Below are 9,295 nucleotides of genomic sequence, written 5' to 3' on the forward strand. Positions count from 1 at the left end.
GATATTTTAGATTCGTTGTAATTAAGACTTTAATTCTTTAACATTTGTACTCAACTCTGAAAGACAAAACCGTTATCCGTGATCAAGTTGGATTTATCATTTAATTTGATTGTTGCATCTGTATATTCTTGATGATGTAATGGAGAGGTCTTAATATAGGCATGGCCTGTTCACCGATCCATTACCATTATAATTTGGTAATAAATATGTTTAAAGGGACATTCCTAAGTTTGCTGCATTGTAAGATGTTTCCGACTAATAAAATAGTTCTACGATTAAACTTACATATTAAATATATTTTCTTGTTTGGGAAATAAAATGAAATTTACGCTAGTACAAATATTAGAACGATAAGAAACACGTTTAATATACAGCCACTAATATGTTGTGCGGGAAAATATATTTGATATGTAATTACAATCGTTAAAAAGTCTCTGTTAGTCGATAACATCTTAAAAATTGCTGCAAACTCAGGAATGTCCCTTTAATGATCCGTGATCAAAATGCAGTCGAATTAGCATTTGGCAAAATAATCTTTAAAAAAAATCTACCCCAGCCCTACTTGCTGAGTGTTTATTTCATTATTTATTTATTTATTTGTTGTAATTATTTAATTAATTTATAAAATATATTTTTTTAATTTTGAAATATTTATTATTATTATTATTTTTATTATTATTATTTATTTCTCTTTCTTTTTTCTTTTTAAAATATTTTTCTTTTCTTTTCTTTTATATTTATTTCCATTTTCATTTTTTTTATTTTTTTATTTTTTTTTTATTTTTTTTTTTTGGTCGCATTAAAAACACTTTAGATAAGACCTCCTATGTAAGGCCTCTCTTACCTGGATGTAACAGGTCTTCTGTAGCCACAGCTACTTCCCGGCGCTGAAGGTTGTTTGAAAAGCTGACAAAACGACAGCGGTGGTTTGTAACAGTAATAGACTGCTTAACGACTTCATCGTCAAACAAAAGGCCAAACAATGAGAGTTTTGACATTCTGATTTACTGCGGCCTCACCTTATGTGGCCATTTAAGAACGAGAGAATCCCGCCCTAATTGCTTACATCATTACTGATTTGTTTCTTTTGTCGATATTGTGTTTCAGGTATGCATACGAAAAAAGTGACATCTTAGCGCTAATTAGCCACATTGATATGGCCTCTAGTCTTAACTTTTTCACTAATAGCTATTTTCAAAATTCTGCCCTTTTTCAACTATACCCCCATCCCGAGTCAGGCCACCGATCTTATCGGAGGTCGGACTCTGGATGGGCGTGTTCGAAACCCTAGTGGTATATGGGCACGTTAAACTAGTTATCTAGTTATCTATCTATCTAGTCCTAAACCATCGGACTTAAGACTGGTAGATACTGGGTTCGCATCTTGATACCGGCTCCCACCCAGAGCGAGTTTAATGACTCTATTGGTAAGGCTACTACACTGACGTCTCTCTCACGAACAACTAACCAAGACACTGGGTCGATGTAAAGCTACTACACTCTCTCCTAACGACTAATAACTAACCATTAACCTACTGTCCAGGGCAGTCAGTTCAGATAACTGAGGTGTGCGCCCATGTGAGCGTGCTTGAACTTAAATTGGACATAAGCACGAATATACCTACGGACTTTTTACATTTTACTGATATTAGTACAATGACGGCAAACACACAGGTAAAACCTCTATTTACACTGAAATATAGAAACAAACACATGTTATACGCTTCAAAATGAATACATATTTTGTAGTATTATACAGATTTGGACGTATATTTACAGGAAATGTGCATAAATTATATTAATATTATTTAATATAGTTTCTTGATTATTAATTGTTTAAATTTTATAACTAAAGTAGAATACATATATTATAACTCTCAGCAAAAGCCTCATTTATATCAGAAATATAAGTATTTATGACTAAATTAGATTAACAAAATTATTGAAAATGTTACGGAACGTTTAATGTCTGGATACGAACTGTTGTTGATTTTTAAAGTCGAATTACGGAGTGTTTACGATTTTTGACTCCGTAACATCTCTTAATACTAAATTCTGTTAAAAAAAAAAGAGTAAAGTTTGTTTTATTTAACGACGCCACTTGAGCACATTGATTTTTTATCTTATCATCGCCTATTGGACGTCAAACATATGGTCATTCTGACACTGTTTTTTTGTAGAGGAAACCCACTGTCGCCACATAGGCTACTCTTTTACGACAGGCAGCAAGGGATCTTTTATTTGCGCTTCCCACAGGCAGGATAGCACAAACCATGGCCTTTGTTGAACCAGTTATGGATCACTGGTCGGTGCAAGTGGTTTACACTGAGCCTTGTGGAGCACTCACTCAGGCTTTGGAGTTGGTATCTGGATTAAAAATCCCATGCCTCGACTGGGATCCGAACCCAGTACCTACCAGCCTGTAGACCGATGGCCTAGCCACCGAGGCCGGTAAATTCTGTTCAAAATCCTGTTTATATTGCTTTCATTTTTCTGTCTCTTATCGTCTGTCTGTCTGTCTGGCCCCCACCTCTCTCTCTCTCTCTCTCTCTCTCTCTCTCTCTCTCTCTCTCTCTCTCTCTCTCTCTCTCTCTCTCTCTCTCTCTCTCTCTCTGTAGCATCTTAATTTTCCTAAGGGTTTAAAATAAACCACAATAAACTGTACGAGTTTACATGTATATATTCATACTTGTGTGTGTATATATATCTTGCAAAAATCACAGTTTTGATTTGACCCGCATTCTTTGCATGCATATTTTTCAGGGTTTTGAGCATTTTGGGCAGTTGTAAGGCTTGTTTCCGATATGGTTATTAAAATGGCCGAAATAAAGTGATTTATCACAGTATGTCTTATCACAATATGTACACGAATACTTGTATGTCTTAGTATGGTGACGCTTTTTGCGTATAGAAAGTCCTTGTCGAGTTTTATAGACCATGGAACACACCTCACATAGCAGTTTGGCATCACCGTGCGAGAAAGTAGCATGCTGCTTTAAATCAAATTTACTGGAATATCGTCTCGAACATTTGTCACAGATTATTTTTCTTCTTCTCATGCTTAGCCTTGACATGTCGTTTCAAATTACTGACAACTGGACTTTCGAAAGTACAAAACTCTATATATTTTTTTCTTTAATACTCTACTAACCTTTGATTTTGGGGTTGATGTTATAACATGTTTACAGTTGTTAATGTCAACATTAATATCAGTACAGTTGTCAGAATTGGTGATATTGTTTTCTTTGACATCTGGCAAAGAAATGTTCACTGATATATCAGTTTCATTAATGATAACAGACGATTCATCAATGAATGACAATTCCATAATCAAACGAATTCGGTAAACACGCCGTAACAGCGTTGGAAAAACGCCGTAACCAGAAATCGTCAAAACTCCGTATCATTTCTGTTTTGATTTAAAAAAGATAAACATGCATTTTCTGATATTTTAAAGCAATGTTCTGACAATAAATGCTAACATATTTATTCTATACACAAAATGTATTGCTTGTGTGAAAGTTATCGTAAACATAGGTAGTCCTGACATATTTTTTCTACGATCTTTTTTTTTAGCATGCAATATTGCATTACACTGTATTAAATAGTACTTTAAACTACGCTATACACCGCTATGCACTAAATTAAACACGTGCATATATGTACGGTACGTTAAAATTAATATCGGACTGGTTTGAATAATTAAATATGAAAGTTACCTTATAAGCATAAAAAAATATTGTCTAAAAATCTACCGGAGCTCGTGCAAGAAACAAGCAACACGCCGTAACAAAAATCGTCAATACTCCACTCTCGCTTTAACCGAGTACCGATACAGTGTTGTTATCCAGATTCGAGTTTCTTGGTTTAATTCAGCACAAAATCAGCTTATCACCTACACATATGGGAACCCATACGGCTATGACACCCACCCCAACACAAACATGGCTGATGATGTTCAGAATAATTGTTTCACTCGAGTCGTTATTAGATTAAAAGTTTTACCAACATACGTGATGGACTAATATACTAATGTAAACCAAATAAGAGATAAAACCAACACTAACAAAAAAGACTGAATTAATCCAAAACCGTCATCCATAGCGTCAGGGAGTTAACCGTGCTACTGATATTCATGGCACGGGACGTAGCCCAGTGGTACAGCGCGGTCGGTTTAGGACCGATCCCCGTCGGTGGCCCCATTGGGCTATTTCTCGTTCCAGGCAGTCATCCACAACTAGTGTAACAAAGGCCGTGGTATGTATTGTACTATTCTGTCTGTGGGATGGTGCATATAAAAGATCCCTTGCTACTAATCGAAAAATAGTGGCGACAGCGGGTTTCCTCTCTATACATGTATATCTGTGTGGTCCTTAACCATATGTCTGACGCCATATAACCGTAAATAAAATGTGTCGAGTGCGTTATATAGAGGATATTTCATGGGTTTTTTTTGGTCAAATATGATTTATATCTCATCGAGTGAAGTTTGCAATCATATCTCACGAGTCGCGCAAGTACGATGAGTGTGATATGACTGCAAACTTCACGAGATGAGATATAAATAATTTTTGACAAAAAATATGAAATTTTCTATTTATTATATAACTTTTGGCAATTTACCTCTAAAATGCCAGCAGCAAAATAGTTCCGGCTTTGATACAGTGAAGATAACACTTTCTACAGTGACGATACGTACATTTTAGAGTGAAATGTTTACTCTAAAATGTGTTATCGTCACTGAGTGACTGATAACACTTTTATGTCACTGATATTTTAAGATATTCACTAAATGTTATATAATAAAACCAGTAAATAAAATTTGTCGAAAGCGTCGTTAAATGAAACATTTCATTCCTGATATTCATCCTCACATGACTGACATTCAATTCCACATTACATTTTTGTACTTTATAGAAACATTATGACGCTAATAGTGACTGAAGTTGGTCTTCAATACCAAGTGTTCCTTTATTTCTTTCTGTCAGTGTGTGTGTGTGTGTGTGTGTGTGTGTGTGTGTGTGTGTGTGTGTGTATATTTCCTTTTTATGAACAGGTTATGCTTGGATTTAACTAATATTATTTTGGTGACACGTACAACCCCACCTCCCCCCTCGCCGTCCCCCTCCCTCAATTTAAACACGCCCTTCTGTCCCGGACACAGCCGCTGGTGAGGTAGGTTATGCCTGAAATTAACGTACCTGAACCTTCATTGGATATAGGCACGCAAATAAAGTGTTATGTTCCTGGATTGCTTAGCAGCTCAATAACTCAACAGGTTATGTCACACAGGTAGTTAATTACATGTATTATATTATCCTTAAGAATATTTGATTTACTTAAGCCAATTCAAAATTTTAGTTCATTTCATTACAGGTGTATGTACGTATTGATGTATGAATATCTATATATTGTATGTATGTATGTATGTTTATATGTATGTATGTATGTTAACAAAATTGTTTTGTTTAACGACACCACTAGAGCACATTGATTTATTAATCTTCGGCTACTGGATGTCAAACATTTGGTAATTTTGACATATAGTCTTAGAGAGGAAACCCGCAATATTTTTCCATTAGTAGCAAGGGATCTTGTATATGCATCATCCCACAGACATAAACGGCCATTGATATACCAACGAGAAATAGCCCAATGGGCCCACCGACGGGGATCGATCCCAGAACGACTACGCATCCAGCGAGCGCGTTACCATTAGGCTACGTCCAACTCTGTATATATGTATATATGTATGTAGGTAGGTATAATTAAATTTCCATTACATTCATTACAACATAACGTCATCCCATTGGTCCAGACGGGCTTTGTTCTTTTTTCGATGAACGTAAAAATTATGTAGTCAGTGAACGTCATATCTGATGACGTCGTTTTATATGGGCAAATTGTCTTATTGAGTGTTATTGTTTATGGATAAAGAAAAATAATTCAAAATAAAGTATGACATTTTAGTGTTATTATTAGCCTGTATGATTCAAATTTAATTATAAGTATTGTCTGTTCTGTTATTTCTTTTACGTTCATCTGGGTATGAACAAACAAACAAATCATCCGCAAACTTATGTCAGATGAACGTAAAATAAATAACAGACAATCCTTAAATGTATGTATGTATGTATGTATGTATGTATGTGTGTCTGCGTGTGTGCGTGTGTGTGTGCGGAGGTATGATTTTGATTAAATAACAATTTTGTCGGTCAGATTATATCTCTGTGTTCAAACATATTCTTCCCGATCACTGTTCCATATGTAGTGCACAATTTAGATTAATTTAAAATCGGGATAGGGGAATTACTATGTGTCTTTAATATCTTAACACATTGCAAATCAGTTATTGAGGAGTAGCATTAAGGGACACAACTGTTGAAGTCCTTTACTATGGCGAGTTGTAACCCCAATAAACTGCCTTATATGGTTGCAGTGTAACAAACGAGGGAGTTCTGGGTCGAAGTTCGAGCTGCACAATTTATAATACTTTCAGAATAATGCTGGTTGGTATAATGGGCCATAGTGATACTCTGACATTGAGGTTAATCGGGTAAACACGGAAACTAAAATGTTATGTGTTTTTGTTGAGTAGGCTTACATCTTTTCTTAGCTGGTGCTCGCTCTATTTCAGGCGTTATTACAAATACAGTTACCTGTCCAGTATTAGCATAATGTCATAATTTTTATATTTAGAGCTGAAGTCGCTAGACTAATGTTCATAATTACACTGTCGCCGTGTATCATCGTATATTGCGAGCTCCGAAGCGAGAGAAAGAAAGAAGTGTTTTTATTTAACGACGCACTCAACACATTTTATTTACGGTTATATGGCGTCAGACATATGGTTAAGGACCATAGATTTTTTTTTAGAGGAAACCCGCTGTCGCCACATAGGCTACTCTTTCACGACAGGCAGCAAGGGATCTTTTATTTGCGCCCGAAGCGAGAGAAAGACAAAATACTAACGCTAACCAATTATTGCTACATCAGCATCAGTAACATGATTGTTCTATTGTACAAAATCAATTACTAAGAAATCTGATAAAAGCAGCGTATTAACACATCCAGGCAGGCAGTACATCAGGAGGCCACATACCATTTAAAAGATTTGATGAATGTTTTTATTAGCAATGGTTTCAACATCTAGTGTATACTGCATAACAACTGACTACTAAATAAAATAAAAGTGTAGTTATTTATTTGGAATTGATAATAGTGTTTGCACACAATATAGTAATCATTGTCATATATTACTGTTAAAGATATCTGCTGCTGGTTTTACTTCTTGGTGCATCTCGAACTTTGACACGGAACTTTCTTCTTTGGTACAGTGCAACCAATAGAAAACTTCTCACAATGTCGGCGATAGGCGATAAACAAAATTGTTATTGATAATTACGTAGGTCGTAGATTTGTTGACTACGACTAGATATATACAGTACCGGATATTGATTGGTCGACTGCGGTGGAATATGAGAAGTAGAACACTAATAAAATATACTGTACTAATTATTGATTGGTTGATTGTTGTGGAACACGAGGGGTAATCATAAGTAGGCTGTAATTATGGGCACTGGCAGATTATTGATTTAGATGTGTTTCGTTAGTCTGGCTTCAAATTTATAATTACATGTATATACGGAATAATCATAATATTGCTGAAAAACTCTTGTTCCAACTTGTCAAAGGCCATGGTATGTGCTTTCCTGTCTATGGGAAAGTGCATATAAAAGATCCCTTACTGCATTAGAAAAATGTAGCGGGTTTCCTCTGATGGTTTTGTGCTGGGTGTCGTTAAACATCTATTCTATTTTATTCTTTACGGAGAAGCGGGTGCCATGAACATTTTGGCGATATATTTTAAATATAAGCACTACATCCACTGCGTTTGCTCTTCCTCCTCGTGGTGTAAGGGTGGCAACATCCTCTTGGGTTTCCTCGAGGGTGGCGAATACAGCACGTATCTCTCGGTAATGCTTTAAATGTTTTTCCTTTTGTTTTGATAATTCGGTTCGATATTGGTGCATTTACCACAGATCCATACATTAGTTTCATGGTCTAACCATAGCGTTTATGTTTGTCTTTTTTGAAGATTTTATTTTTAGGAGTATTTAATATTAATTTGCTTGATTGTGTCTTTGGAAAATTTGACTCTTTCATAGCTACTTAAACATTTTTTATAAATAATTTTGGAATTTTAAACTGATTTTGGTCGTCATATGCATTTGTTTGACATGCAGTGGGTTTTTGTGTGCTGGGGTGTCGTTAAACATTCATTCATCCATCCATCCATCCATCCATCCATCCATCCATCCAGAGCACAAAGTTAGAGAAACATGTCACCACGTAGACTTCACTTCATTTTACTTCACTGTCATCAATTTATTCGATACATAAATATATTTATTTGTAAGAGTGAAATGTAACTCTGTGGCAGAGGCGTAGACGATATGATTCATCAATATCAACAGGATCATTTCCAATTCTAAATCTGGATAACAACATTTATTTTTATCAGCATTACGCCAAACAGCTATATAGGGTTGCAAACGAATCACTACACGGATTACATGGATTACAATTAATATTGTGAGTAGAATGATGGAAACATATGGTGAAAAGGTTTTAGGCAAGCTTATCCCCCCCCCCCCCCCCCCCCCCCCCCGAATGTCTCTCTTTTTTGCCCGAATTTGAAGATTTGCTGCAGCCCCCTTCTCGTACGCTTATGACAATACACGAATGCTTCATATGAGAACAGTAGATTGCATAGCAACCGACAAAATTATAATGTTGTCTTGTCACAATCGGCTATTCTCGTATGAGGCACTCGTACACTGGCGTAGGATTTTATATTGTGGGGGCCAACCAATAATGGGGGTGGGGGTGGCAACCCACACTATGTATGTATGTGTGTGTGTATGTATAATGTTATAAAATTTAATAGTTTAAAAAAAAAGGTTTGATTGGGGGCATGGGTCCCGTGCCCATAGGCGTACGGGCTCTCATTTTGTAGGGGTGGGGGTGGGGGGGGGGGTGGGAGTTACCTTTTTTCCCGAATTAAACGAAAATGCCCGAATCTGGATAACAACATTTATTCATATTAGCATTACTACCAAACAGCTATATAGGGTTGTAAACGAATGACTACGCTTTTTTTTGAGGGTAGAATGATGGAAATACACGGCAAAGAGGTCTCAGGCTAGCACAATTTTCGCGAATATCTGTATTATGTTTTTCCGAATTTGCGGTTTTGCTCCAGCACTAGAGGGACAGTTGACACCCCCCCCCC

The sequence above is a fragment of the Gigantopelta aegis genome, chromosome 6 (assembly GCF_016097555.1).
Source record: "Gigantopelta aegis isolate Gae_Host chromosome 6, Gae_host_genome, whole genome shotgun sequence".
NCBI classification, from domain to species: domain Eukaryota; kingdom Metazoa; phylum Mollusca; class Gastropoda; order Neomphalida; family Peltospiridae; genus Gigantopelta; species Gigantopelta aegis.